A 15,247-nucleotide genomic window follows, 5' to 3' on the forward strand; every position below is an offset into this window, starting at 1 on the left:
AATCATTTGAACCAGGGAGCCAGAGGTTGCAGTGAGCTGAGATTGCGCCACTGCACTCCAGCCTGGGCAATAGAGCAAGACTCTGTCTCAAAAAAGAAAAAAAAAGAAAAAGAAAAAGAAAATGAAAAAAAGCCATATGATCTTTAAAGCAAGAGTAATAAACTGTCTCAATTTTAATGAAAAACCTTTGTGATCTCTGTGGAGATTGTTGTTGAACAGCAACAATAAAAATAACATAACAAAGTTCAATATCAAGCAACAGACTGGAGGAAAATACCTACAGCATATAGAATAGAAAAAATAGCATCCAGATAAGCTGACCAATACAGAAATGCATGTATGGTTGTATTTCTAAAACATAAACAAACTATAAAGAAAACAATATAAACAATCATATAAACCATCACTACAGAGAAAAAATGGGCAATAAACATTATAAAGTGTTCAAATCAAACTTTTTAAAAATTGGATTTTTGCATATTAGACTGACAAAACTTTAAAAGAATGATAATATCAATTATTGGTGAGAGTAAGGGAAAACATGTATTCTTGTACACTGGTAGTAGAGCATAAACTGGCAGGTTTTATTTGAAGGTATTTTGCTAAAATTTAAAGCACATATACTCTTCATCTCAACAACTCTGCTTATAAGTATGTCCTACATATATGCCCATGTGCTGGAAAAAACAGAATCATTTATTGAAAGACTGTTTGTGAGATCAAAAAATTAAAAACGACTTAAATATCTATCAAGAGGAGCACAGGATCAGGCACAGTGGCTCATGCCTGTCATCCCAGTACTTTGGGAGGCCAAGGCAGGAGGATCACTTGAGCCAAGGAGTTCAAGACCAGCCTGGACAACAAAGAGAGACCCCATATCTCCAAAAAATTTTAACAATTGTCCAGGTGTAATGGTGCATGCCTGTAGTCCCAGCTAGTCAGGAGGCTGAGGCAGGAGGATCACTTGAGCCTGTGGGGGGTCAAGGCTACAGTCAGCTATGATCACACCACTGCACTCCAGTGTGGGTAACAGAGCAAGACCCTGACTTTAAAAAAAAAAAAAAAAAAAAGGTGAATGGAAATAAAAGCTATAATAAACCTGTACTGTGGAATAATATGCAGTTGCTAAAAGGAAGATATTCTTGTACTGAAGATCTCAAGGATACAGTAAGTTAAAATGCAAGTTGTAAAATGCACACTCATAGCATAATTTTCTATAAATCAGCTAAAGTAGTAGATAGGTAAATATCATGTGGAAAAATACATAGAAAGGAGTTTGGAAAGACAAACTGCTAATACAACAATTATATCTGAGAAAAGTATGGAGAGCGTAGAGTTTTGGTTTATTATTTTAGTATGTTAATACAACTTTTTAATGAAAAACATAAAAAACATAAATAAAATCTACAAATAACTTTTTTCCTGATTTTAACCACAAATGGTTCTTTCACTAAGAAGATAAACAAGTAATATAAATGTCTGAATTTCTTTTCCTTTTCTTGTCTCTTATTACCTGGTAAACAATAAGCAATAAATACTCAAAAGTTGAATACAAGAAAAAAAAAAAGCAAAAAGACTAATCAACAGTCACTCACCATATTTGTTAAGTCCCTGAAAAATCTTTCAAGAGTGAAGTAATATTACTTTATTTCTCTGACTTGCTAAAGCAGAAGTTTAAATGGATAAATGAATAAATCGTTTGGGTTAGATCTATAACCCTATCTCTTGCCATGTTTATCATGCTCATTAAAATAGAGATTAAGTCAAGGCAGTGTGCATATAAAAGATGGTACTCTGTGATCATGCTATCTGCCAAGTGTGTTATTGACTGATCAGTGACAGTCCTGTCAACAATGAAAGAGCCTGTCATGGGCAATTATCTCATTTATTTGAAGTAGTTTTACACATGCTAGTTTTTAATAAATACAGTAAAAATAAAGTTGGACTTTTTGAACTTCACAGCAAATATGTGATTCAGGGGAAAACAATAACACTTTAATGAAAGGGTGAATACACTGATTCAATTTTAAAAATCAAGGTTAAAAGCACTTAGGAAATAAAGTGCCACGAATATTCACTTCTTGGCATTTTTTCCTTACACAATATTAACTTCTGGAATTAGGAGTTTGATAGTGAATTTTAAGAACATCTCTTTCCCCGTATGGGCCCCCACTAAATGGTACAAACCAGGTGAAGTAACACATACTGTATTCATGCTTGTGAAAGCAAAGGTCTAAATCACCCAGAATAGCCAAGGTTTTCGAGTTCTTAGGAATGTCCACTTAAGTTTAGAAAAGTAAACATAACAACTTTTATTATTTAAGAGATGATGAAACTCAGGTAAAAAGCAGGCAACATATTTTCCCATAACTGTAAAGTGAATAAACAACAAAACTACAGGTGGATCATAGGCATCCCAACTCTCAGACCTGCAATCCATTGTTTGTTGTCTGCTGCTTTTCAAAAATCAGGAAGTTTTATTGTCTCTATTGTTGAGAGGAATATTAAAAAGCAAAAACTGTTACACTTCTGTCCTACAGAAAATTAAGCTAACAACAAAAAAAATTTTGTCGAAATATATTTGCACCAAATTTGGATTTCATCTAGTTCAGTCCAACGATGCTTTAAGTTGGTATGATACATAACAATGTTCAAAGCATGAATTAATTATTTCATTTGATTTTCACATAATGAAATAAACTATAAGATAAAATTATCATCCCTATTTTCCTACTGAAGAAATTGAAGCTGAGAGAGGTGACATCATTTGCTGTAAACTATGCTAACGGAATTCAAATATACCCATCCCCTTAGCCTAGTGCTCTTTTCTTCTGTATATTCTGCTACTCAAATGTCCACAATGTACCTGATTTAATTTTTTTATTTACATATTTTTATTTGGAAATGTGTTTATCAGTACAGTGAAACTAAATTATAGAGACACTGATGTCATTAGATATAATTACTTTATAATAAAACACATGGTAATACATGATATAAGATTTTAGAACTTCAGTGGAATAGGCAGCTTCACATTGATGCCATTTCAATAGTGAATTATTTCAGTCTACCTACTTTCCAAGAATGTCACCATCTCTAAATAAGAAAATAATCTTTGGGGTCTAGAATTACTTTGGCGCCTCCATATTCTGAGAAAAATATTTTATCTCCAGCTTTCACATTGACTGCTTGAATTCCTTTCCTTTAGGGCCCAATCCAACAGCTACTACTGTTGCTTGCAATACTTTTTCTGAGAAGTTTCTGGAAGCATAATATCTTCTTTGGTTATGGTTTTGGCTGCACTACTTTCAACCAAACAATACTTGGTCAAAGAGCAGAAGAAACTTTCTACATGTTTGTTCTCCATGGCTCCCGCTGCCACAGCTCATACTCTATCTACTCTTGCACAACTGCCATGAGCTGATTTTAATTTTTGTAAAAGAAATTATGTGGTTGTGCAGTGGATAAAGTTGCTATCTTAAATAATTAGTTGTCCTTTACAAAATAAACCCATCCATCTAAGAGAATGGATTTCGAAGCAGTCTACCGCTTCTTGCCAGAGAGATACAGGCATGACACCATGAACCCAAATTAAAACTACAGGACTGTGGGATGAGACAAGCATGAGGTCTGAAGTGCTTTCACCAGTTGGCTCAAAGTCCTTCTGCCCAAAAATATTCACCTTGCTGACATGCAGGAATACCTAAAAAGTTTTGTAATTTGCCATAATAACCATGACATATAAGCACATAAATGCTGTTTTACATTATCTCCTTTAATCTGAATCATAACTGTTCCAAGTAGGTTAAAATTTTCCATTTTATAAATGAATAAGCTAAAACTTAGAGTTGAGTTAATTTTACCAAGTTCCCACAGCTTAGAACACAGACAACTAGCATCCCAAACCTGTCCTCTTTTTGTATTAGCACACTGTCCCTTACTCATTTGTTTCACTTCTTTGTATTAAGAAGTATCTCAAGAAAGTCCTTGTTAAAATCCAACTATGTTGCTTGAAAAGTGTTACATTCAGATTAAAAATGTTAGGTTAAAATGTGGAGTTGATGAGTCTTTCAAGATAAGAAGTACAACTGAGTCAACTTGATTTTTTTAACTTACCTGAGTCACTCCTTCTTCAAAATAATGACCAAAGCAGATGGAACAATTATGATAATAATAAAACCATTGTGCAAACATGAACTGGAATTCTCTTTGAAACTGTATTCACAGCCTTCATATGTTCTCTTCATGTAAGGGGTAAATCTTTGTTTTTTGAGTGTAAATTTGATTGACTTACCTCCAAAAAAGTAATTTATTGTTATTGATTTCATAAGACCCCCTGTAATGATAATGATGCTAGCACTGCCTCTGCTAATGCCACCCTCTGTTCAAGGAGGGCAGGATCAAAGATCTGCATTGTCCAACACTGACCAGTCAGGTAAGGATGAGGTGGCAGATGGAGGAGGGTCCAAACCTTAGGATAGCTTATCCTCTGAAGCTCTTCCATTTTGCTCCCTTGTTTTTTTGGCAAAGATGGTTCTCATATTCTTCCCTCCAAAAGCTCATCTCTCTTTTAGTTCTACTTTCCATCTCTCTTTTCCCTAGGCTCTTCTTATTTGGCATCTCAAAAATGAAAAATTGTCCTTGAAAGAATGTTTCTGAGAAGAGAGTCTTTGGCTAGTATTTGGGTTGGCTGAGTATTTTTATCTTTGTTTGGGCTTCAGTGTTGGATGAGGTGAAGGAAAATGGCTTTCACTTTACAAATACAGAGAACCACCAGGTAATACTTTGAGATATAACTGTGCTTCACACGTCTCAATTGTTGAAACAGTATATTTTATTTAAACCAAGACTGAGGCTGGGTACTGTGGCTCACACATGTAATCCCAACACATTGGGAGGCTGAGGGGGAAGGATCCCTTTAGCCCAGGAGTTTGAAACCAGCCTGGGCATCATAGGGAGACACCATCTCCACAAAAAAATTAAAAAGTAGTTGGGCATGGTCCAGGCATGGTGGCTCACACCTGTAATCCCAGCACTTTGGGAGGCCGAGACAGGCGGATCACAAGGTCAGGAGATCGAGACTATCCTGCCTAACACGGTGAAACCCCTTCTCTACTAAAAATACAAAAACTTAGCCGGGTGTGATGGCGGTGCCTGTGGTCCCAGCTACTCAGAAGGCTGAGGCAGGAAAATGGCGAGAACCCGGGAGGCAGAGCTTGCAGTGAGCCAAGATTGCGCCACTCACTCCAGCCTGGGTGACAGAGTGAGATTACGTCTCAAAAAAAAAAAAGTTGTTGGGCATGATGGCACACACCTGGAGTCCTAACTACTTGAGAGGCTGAGGCTGAAGGATCGCTTGAGCCCAGAAGGTTGAGGTACAGGGAGCCCTGATTGTGTCACTGCACTCCAGCCTGGGTGACAGCACAAGACCTTGAAAAAAAAAAAAAAGCCTGAGAAAAAAATTGCATATATTATTTTAAAAATTGATTAATAATGGGCTGGCGTAGTGGCTCACACCTGTAATCCAAGCACTCTGGGAGGCCAAAGTGGGCTGATCACTTGAAGTCAGCAGTTCGAGACTAGCCTGGCCAATATGGTGAAATGCAATCTCTACTAAAAATACAAAATTTAGCCAGGACAGATCATGGGGTCAGGAGTTTGAGATCAGTCTGGCCAATATAGTGAAATCCCATCTCTACTAAAAATACAAAAGTTAGCTGGGCGTGCTGGTACGTGCCTGTAACCCCAGCTACTCATGAGGCTGAGGCAGAAGAATCACTTGAACCCAGGAGGCAGAGGTTGCAGTGAGCCGAGATGGCACCACTGCACTCCAGCCTGGGTGACAGAGAGAGACTCCGTCTCCAAAAAAAAAAAATTAACCAGGAGTGATGGCTGGCACCTCTAATCCCAGTTACTCAGGAGGCTGAGGCAGGAGAATCACTTGAACCCGGGAGGTGGAGGCTGCAGTGAGCAGAGATTGCACCACTGCACTCCAGCCTGGGTGACAGAGCAAGGCTCCATCTCTCTCTCTCTCTCTCTCTCTCACACACACACACACACGGCTAGTTAGTAATGGTAAAAAATACTAAATAATAATGGTAAAAATGGCTGTATATTCAAAAATGTATTTAAAATAATTACATTAACTGTAAAATACTTCAGTTATTTTTCATAAAGATTTCTACTACAGAAAATTTCCAGTTGGGGGGAGGAAGCAATTTTAAAAATGTGAAGGTTGCCAGGATTAAGGAAAACTCAAAGACAGGTTTTTATGTAGGGATTGGCCAACTATTATCCCTGCTTTTCTCTAGATTTTACATTTTGTATCACAGTGAGGATTATGCTGCTGTGCAACAATTTCTTCTCACATTGTGTTAAGGTTTGGAATGGGTTAAAGAACATTCTGTAATGGTGAACTGTATCTAGGTCTTTTTGAAGGACTGAGCAAATACTGACTGATGAGAAATACTTTACGAGAGTCAAAAATCATAAGAGATAGGTGTGGATAAAGATTTAAATCCAGGGAGAGAAAAAGAGGAAGTAATCTGTGAACGAAATGTTGCACATATAAAGGTGAGTTCTAAACCATTAAGGATAGGGGAGTGTAGGCTGGCATTTATTTAGAAGTAGAAAAGCCACTGGTGGAATTAAAAAAAAAAAGTGACCATTGACCCTCCATTCTGGAACAGATCAATGAATGAGTACAGGAGCAATGCCTGAACCATTTAACTACAACAGAAGTGAAATGGACCTCTCCTTACTCCAAGATTTAATTATAACTTCAATTTACAGTCCCTTTCTAGGAAAAACAAAAACAAAAAAAAGTCACTCTGGCATTGTTTCCACAGATTAAAACTTTTAACTAGACAGAGAAAGCGGTACACATTAGTTATTCCCTCCAAACAGCAAATATCTTTACTCAAATGATAAAATAGGCAGTTTTATTACCCAGATAAAAAGTCACACTGGCCATTTATTTTATTTAAATTGTTTGTTCTTGATCAGTGATAAATGAAGACGCTTCACTGAAGGGATTCAAGAGCTCAGATGTTGGCAAGGATAAAGAAGGAATTTTCTACAACTCTATTTTTTTTTCTCCTGACCACTATATTGCAAACTGGTTATGTTTTCTGATGCTACAACAGGAGGTCTTTTTCATGACGTGCAGCAAGATACGCCCATACTCAGCTTTCACTGTCTTATTTTATCTCCTACCCACTAGGACGCCAAAACATTATTTGATTTTGACATCATGCACCAAGAAGGTACTGCCCAGAAAATGTTTTATTTTTGTTCTATTTGACTTATTTTGTCACAATTACATCAATATTATTAGTTCTGTGACCTGGGTCTGTATTTATGTTTGGAAAAGCAACAGGCAAAGTGTTCCTGGACATTTAAAAAGGCAACAGTAAAAGAATTCTCCTAATTTTGCAATATCCCCGTGCTTGCAATAGCCCCTACATCCCTGAATTAAGCAAGCCTGAAACTGTGCTTAGAAGCTTAGAAGGACTCCAGATATCAATGGAGTTCCCTTGACTCTTAGGATATAATTTATCTTTTAAAGTGCTTATTTGCAAGTGAGATTACTTGGAATATTGGTATATCATCAAGTAAGTCTTTCTAATTCGATGGTTTCTACCAGCATCTCAGAACCCTCTGTCAAATAACCAAAAGGTTTTAAGACACAGTCTAAATAACAGTGAAACAAAACAGTAACTCATGAAGGAAAGGAGAGAACATCATTGGGATAAGGAATCAAGGAAAAAAATAAAAATAAAACAAACAGCAAGAAAAGAGGCGTTTAACATAGAAACTCAAGTCCACATTAAAAAAAAAAAAAAAGTCAGCCACAGACAAAATGAAAAAACTACTTTTTTTCCCCATAGTAAGTAAAATGATAAAATAAGCATTTTCGTTGTACTTGGCAAGGTGTTATGGACTGAATGTGTGTCCCCACCTCCCCCCGGCACCACCCCCACCCGCCCCCCTTCCCCACCCCCACCCCGTGCTCCAAATTCATATGTTGAAGCCCTAACACCCAGTGTGGATATCTTTGGAGACGGGTCCTTGAAGGAAGCAATTAAGAATAGATGGGGTCATAATGTGACCCCCTAAGATTAGTGTCCCATAAAGATGGTAACAATAGACACTGATGATGATTAAAGGGGGAAGAGAGGGAAGGGAAAAAAGTTGAAAAACTAACTGCTGTTTGCTATGCTCACTATTTGGGTGACAGGATCATTTTGCCCCAAATCTGAGCATGATGTAATATACCCATGTAACAAACCTGCACATGTATCCCCTGAATCTAAAACAAAAGTTAAAATTATATAAATACATAAATATAAAAGCAAAAATAATAATAATAAAAAAAGATTAGTGTCCTTATAAGGGACTTAGGGGAGTTCTCTATAGCTCTCTTGTGCTTTCTCTATCCCTGGCGCACACACCAAGGAAAGGCCATCTGAGTAGCCAGCGAGAAGGCAGCCACTTGCAAGCCAGGAAAAAAGTCTGCAGCAGAAACTGAGTTAACTGAACTTAATGTTGGGTTTTCTAGACTCCAGAACTGCGAGAAAATAAATTTCTATGGTTTAAGCCACAAAGTCTGTGTTGTTTTGTTGTAACAGCCTGAGCAGACTAATACACAAGGCAAGTCAGTCATGGACTATTTCTAGCTTCTCTGTAAAGGCATAGAAAGTGATGCTTACGGTTAATGATGGCAGAGAGTATTTCTGTCTTCTCCCTCTAAGACCACGTAAAAATGATATTAAGATAAATGCTTGTAAACACTTTAAGGAGTAAGAGAATTTTTAAAAACGTATTTTTTGTTTAAAAAATATAACAATTGTGAGCATGGGAGGGGTCATTATTAAATAAGTGATTTCAATAAATTCTCCAAGCCAGAAAGCTGATGAGAACCCATTGGTGAATAAACAAGGGAGAGGAAGAGTTGATCCAATATACACACTCAGAGTTATAATGGAAATAAGAACACTTTTGCCTAAAGACAGCTACAATGGAAGTAAGAACCCTTTCACCTAAAGACCCTCAGAAAGACTTTAACATAGCATTAGCAGGAGGGTGGGAGAAGGAAACTGGAAGCAGAGGGATTAATTTGAAAATCCCCAATGACACACCAACAATAGTTTCCCCATCCCAATGTACATGAAGTAATTGTCAGGCCTCTGAGCCCAAGCTAACCCATCATATCCCCTGTGACCTCCAAGTATAGATCCAGATGGTCTGAAGCAAGTGAAGAATCACAAAAGAAGTGAAAATGGCCAGTTCCTGCCTTAACGGATGACATTACCTCATGAAATTCCTTCTCCAGGCTCAGAAGCTCCTGCATTGAGCATCTTGTGACCCCTGCCCCTGCCAGCCAGAGAACAACCCTTTTTACTGTAATTTTCCACTATCTACCCAAATCCTATAAAATGACCCCACCCCTATCTCCCTTCGCTGACTCTTTCAGACTCAGCCTGCCTGCACCCAGGTGATTAAAAAGCTTCATTGCTCACACAGCCTGTTTGGTGGTCTCTTCACATGGAGGCGTGTGACATTTGGTGCCTACGACCTGGGACAGGAGGACTCCTTCCGGAGACTGGTCCCCTGTCCTCGCCCTCACTCCATGAGGAGATCCACCTATGACTGCGGGTCCTTAGACCAACCAGCCCAAGGAACATCTCACCAATTTCAAATCGGGTAAGCGGTCTTTTCACTCTCGTCTCCAGCCTCTCATGCTACCCTTCAATCTCCCTCTCTCACTACCCTTCAGTCTCCCTGTCCTTCCAATTCCAGTTGTTTTCCTCTCTAGTAGAGATAAGAGAGACACATTTTATCCGTGGACCCAAAACTCCAGCGCCAGTCACAGACTCGGGAAGACAATCTTCCCTTGGTGTTTAATCACTGTGGGGACGCCTGCCTGATTACTCACCCACACTCCATTGGTGTCTGACGCCTGCCTTGGTCATTCACCCATGTTCCCTTGGTGGCAAATCAATTGCGGGGACACCTGCTTTGGCTGCTCACCCACATTGCAGCCCAGGGCTGCTCCCTACCCCCCTTCTCCGAGTCTCTACCCTCTCTTTTCTCTGGGCTTGCCTCCTTCACTATGAACAACCTTCCACCCTCCATTCCCCCTTCTTCTCCCTTAGCCTGTGTTCTCAAAAACTTAAAACCTCTTCACCTCACACCTGACCTAAAACCTAAATGCCTTGTTTCCTTCTGCAATGTTGCTTGACCCCAATACAAACTCGACAGTTGTTCCAAATAGCCAGAAAATGGCACTTTCAATTTCTCTATCCTACAAGATCTAGATAATTCTTGTCATAAAATGGGCAAATGGCCTGAGGTGCCTGACGTCCAGGCATTCTTTTACATACCAGCCTCTCCCAATGTGACTCATCCCAAATCCTCCTTCTTTCTCTCTCACCTGTCCCCTCAGTCCCAACCCCAAGCGTCACTGATTCTTTTCAATCTTCCTTTTCTACCGACCCATCTGACCTCTCCCCTCCTCCCCAGACTGCTCCTCCTCAGGTCGCTCCCCACCAGGCTGAATCAGGCTCCAATTCTTCCTCAGCCTCCGCTCCCTCACCCTATAACCCTTCTATCACCTCCCCTTCTCATACGCGGTCCAGCTTACAGTTTCATTCCATGACTAGCCCTCCCCAACCTGCCCAACAATTTCCTCTTAAAGAGGTGGCTGGAGCTAAAGGCATAGTCAAGGTTAATGCCCCTTTTTCATAATCCAACCTCTTCCAAATCAGTTAGCATGAAGGCTCTTTTTCATCAAATGTAAAAATCCAGCCCAGTTCATGGCTCGTTTGGTAGCAACCGTGAGACGCTTTACCGCCCTAGACCCTGAAAGTTCTTATTCTCAATATGCATTTTGTTACCCAATCCACTCATAACACTAGAAAAAGCTCCAAAAATTAGATTCCGGCCCTCAAACCCCACAACACGACTTAATTATCCTCACCTTCAAGGCATACAATAATAGAGGCAGCAAGTAGCAACGTATTTCTGAGTTGCAATTCCTTGCCTCCACTGTGAGAGAAACCCCAGCCACACCTCCAGCACACAAGAACTTCAAAACGCCTAAGCCGCAGCAGTCAGGCATTCCTTCAGGACCTCCTCCCTCAGGATCTTGCTTCAAGTGCTAGAAATCTGGCCACTGGGCCAAGGAATGCCCGCAGCCCGGGATTCCTCCTAAGCCGTGTCCCATCTGTGCGGGACCCCACTGGAAAACGGACTGTCCAACTCGCCTGGCAGGCAGCCACTCCCAGAGCCCCTGGAACTCTGGCCCAAGACTCTCTGACTGACTCCTTCCCAGATCTTCTTGGCTTAGCGGCTGAAGACTGACGCTGCCTGATCGCCTCAGAAGCCTACAGGACCATCACAGACACTTTGGGTAACTCTTACAGTGGAGGGTAAGTCCATTTCCTTCTTAATCAATATGGAGCCTACCCACTCCACATTACCTTCTTTTCAAGGGCCTGTTTCCCTTGCCTCCTTAACTGTTGTGGGTATTGATGGGTTTCTAAACCTCTTAGAACTCCCCAACTCTCATGCCAACTTGGACAACATTCTTTTATGCACTCCTTTTTACTTATCCCCACCTGCCCAGCTTCCTTATTAGGCCAAGCCATTTTAACCAAATTATCTGCTTCCCCGATTATTCCTGGACTTACAGCCACATCTCATTGCCACCCTTCTTCCCAACCCAAAGCCTCCTTCGCATCTTCCTCTCATATCCCCCAACCTGTACTCCCTCCCTGGCAACCAATGACACACCCATTACTACCCCATTAAAAACTAATCACCCTTACCCCGCTTAATGCCAGCATCCCATCCCACAATAGGCTTTAAGGGGATTAAAGTCTGTTATCACTCGCCTGCTACAGCATGGGCTTCTAAAACCTATAAAATCTCCCTACAATTCCCCCATTTTACGTATTCAAAAATCAGATAAGTCTTACAGGTTAGTTCAGGATCTGTGCCTTATCAACCAAATTATTTTGGCTATCCACCATGTGGTGTCCAACCAGTACACTCTTTTGCCCTCAATAACTTCCTCCACTACTCACTATTCCATTCTCGATCTTAAAGATGCTTTTTTCACTATTCTTCTGCACCCCTAGTCCCAGCCTCTCTTTGCTTTTACCAGTACTGACCTGACACCCATCAGTCCCGGCAACTTACCTGGGCTGTACTGCCTTTGGATACCTGGTTTTGCCATCCTAACAAAACCATTATATGAACTCACAAAAGGAAATCTAGCTGACTCCATAGATCCTAAATCCTTTCTCCACTCCTCTTTCCATTTCTTGAAGACAGCGTTAGAGACTGCTCCCACACTAGCTCTTCCTGACTCACCTCAACCCTTTTTATTACACACAGCCAAAGTGCAGGACTGTGTGGTTGGAATTCTTACACAAGGACCAGGACCGCGCCCTGTAGCCTTTTTGTCCAAACAACTTGACCTTACTGTTTTAGGCTGCCATCATGTCTCCGTGTGGCGGCTGCTGCTGCCCTAATACTTTTAGAGGCCCTCAAAATCACAAACTATGCTCAACTCACTCTTTACAGTTCTCATAATGTGTCTGGAATTGGCGAGTTCTTGGTCTCGCTGACTTCAAGAATGAAGCCGCGGACCCTCGCAGTGAGTGTTACAGTTCTTAAAGATGGTGTGTCCAGAGTTTGTTCCTTCTGATGTTTGGACGTGTCTGGAGTTGTTTGTTCCTCCCAGTGGGATCATGGTCTCACTGACTTCAGGAGTGAAGCTGCAGACCTTCACTGTGAGTGTTACAGCTCTTAAATGCGGCGTGTCCAGAGTTGTTCATTACTCCTGGTGGGTTCGAGGTCTCGCTGACTTCAGGAGTGAAGTTGCAGACCTGCACAGTGAGTGTTACAGCTCATAAAGGTGGCGCAGATCCAAAGAGTGAGCAGCAGCAAGATTTAGTGTGAAGAGCCAAAGAACAAAGCTTCCACAGCGTGGAAGGGGACCGGAGTGGGTTGCCACTGCTGGCTCAGGTGGCCTGCTTTTATTCCCTTAATTGGTCCCACCCACATCCTGCTGATTGGTCCATTTTACAGAGAACTGATTGGTCTATTTTACAGAGTGCTGATTGGTCCGTTTTTACCAAGTGCTGATTGGTGCATTTACAAACCTTTAGCTAGACAAAGAGCGCTGATTGGTGCATTTACAATCCTTTAGCTAGACAGAAAAGTTCTCCAAGTCCCCTACCCAATTAGCCAGACACAGTGCACTGATTGGTGTGTTTACAAACCTTTAGCTAGACACAGAGTGCTGATTGGTGCATTTACAATCCTTTAGCTAGACAGAAAAGTTCTCCAAGTCCCCACCTGTCCCAGAAGCCCAGCTGGTTTCACCTCTCAATAACTTCCAAAATCTATTTTCTTCCTCACATCACATATATACTTTCTGTTCCCCAGCTCCTTCAGCTATACTTACTCTTTGATGAGTCTTCCACAATTACCATTGTTCCTGGCCTGGACTTCAATCCTGCTTTCCACATTATTCCGAATACCACACCTGACCCCCATGACTGTATCTCTCTGATCCACCTGACATTCGCTCCATTTCTCCGTATTTCCTTCTTTCCTGTTCCTCACCCTAATCACACTTGGTTTATTGATGGCAGTTCCACCAGGCCTAATCACCACTCACCAGCAAAGGCAGGCTATGCTATAGTATCTCCCACATCTATCATTGAGGCTACTGCTCTGCCCCCCCCTCCACTACTTCTCAGCAAGCCTAACTCACTGCCTTAACTCGAGCCCTCACTGTTGCAAAGGGACTATGCATCAATATTTATGCTGACTCTAAATATGGCTTCCATATCCTGCACCACCATGCTATTATATGGGCAGAAAGAGGTTGCCTCACTATGTAAGGGTCCTCCATCAGTAATGCCTCTTTAATAAAAACTCTTCTCAAGGCTGCTTTACTTCCAAAAGAAGCTGGAGTCATTTACTGCAGGGGCCATCAAAAGGCATCAGATCCCATCACTCAGGGCAACGCTTATGCTGACAAGGTAGCTAAAGAAACAGCTAGTGTTTCAACTTCTGTCCCTCACTGCCAGTTTTTCTCCTTCTCATCAGTCACTCCCACCTACTTCCCCACTGAAACTTCCACCTATCAATCTCTTCCCACACAAGGCAAGTGGTTCTTGGACCAAGAAAAATATCTCCTTCCAGCCTCACTGGCCCATTCTATTCTGTTGTCATTTCATAACCTCTTGCATGTAGGTTACAAGCCACTAGCCCAACTCTTAGAACCTCTCATTTGCTTTCCATCGTGGAAATCTATCCTCAAGGAAATCACTTCTCAGTGTTCCATCTGCTGTTCTACTACTCCTCAGGGATTACTCAGGCCCCCTCCCTTCCCTACACTTCAAGCTCAGGGATTTGCCCCTGCCCAGGACTGGCAAATTGACTTTATTCACATGCCACGAGTGAGGAAACTAAAATACCTCTTGGTCTGCATAGACACTTTCACTGGATGGGTAGAGGCCTTTCCCACAGGGTCTGAGAAGGCCACCGTGGTCATTTCTTCCCTTCTGTCAGACATAATTCCTCGGTTTGGCCTTCCCACCTGTATACATTCCAATAATGGACCGGTCTTTACTAGTCAAATCACCCAAGCAGTTTCTTAGGCTCTTGATATTCAGTAAAACCTTCATATCCCATACCATCCTCAACCTTTAGCAAAGGTAGAATGGATTAATGGTCTTTCAAAAACACACCTCACCAAGCTCAGCCTCCAACTTAAAAAGGAGGACTCTGTCAAGGACAGAGCCCAAAAACTCACCAACCAAGCAAGTAATTACACTGAACCCCTTGGGCACTCTCTAACTGGATGTCCTGGGTCCTCCCAATTCTTAGTCCTTTATACCTGTTTTTCTCCTTCTCTTCTTCAGACCTGTGTCTTCCATTTAGTTTCTCATTTCATACAAAACCATATCCAGGCCATCACCAACCATTCTATATGACCAATGTTTCTTCTAACAACCCCACAATACCACCCCTTACGACAAAATCTTCCTTCAGCTTCATCTCTCCCACCCTAGGTTCCCACTCCGCTCCTAATCCGGCTCGAAGCAGCCCTGAGAAACATTGCCCATTATCTCCCCATACGACTCCCAAAAATTTTTGCTGCCCTAACACTTCAACACTATTTTATGTTATTTTTCTATTAATGTAAGAAGACAGGAATGTCAGG

The 15,247-nt window shown here is 41.2% G+C and overlaps 1 protein-coding gene across 1 annotated transcript in view; it reads right to left on the bottom strand.

The window, feature by feature from the left end:
- Positions 1 to 15,247, bottom strand: part of PROS1 (protein S) — a 101,553-nt gene that overhangs the window by 57,234 nt on the left and 29,072 nt on the right. The gene's annotated exons all lie outside the window — the stretch shown is intronic.

Source organism: Chlorocebus sabaeus, chromosome 22 (assembly GCF_047675955.1).
Source record: "Chlorocebus sabaeus isolate Y175 chromosome 22, mChlSab1.0.hap1, whole genome shotgun sequence".
NCBI classification, from domain to species: Eukaryota; Metazoa; Chordata; class Mammalia; order Primates; family Cercopithecidae; genus Chlorocebus; species Chlorocebus sabaeus.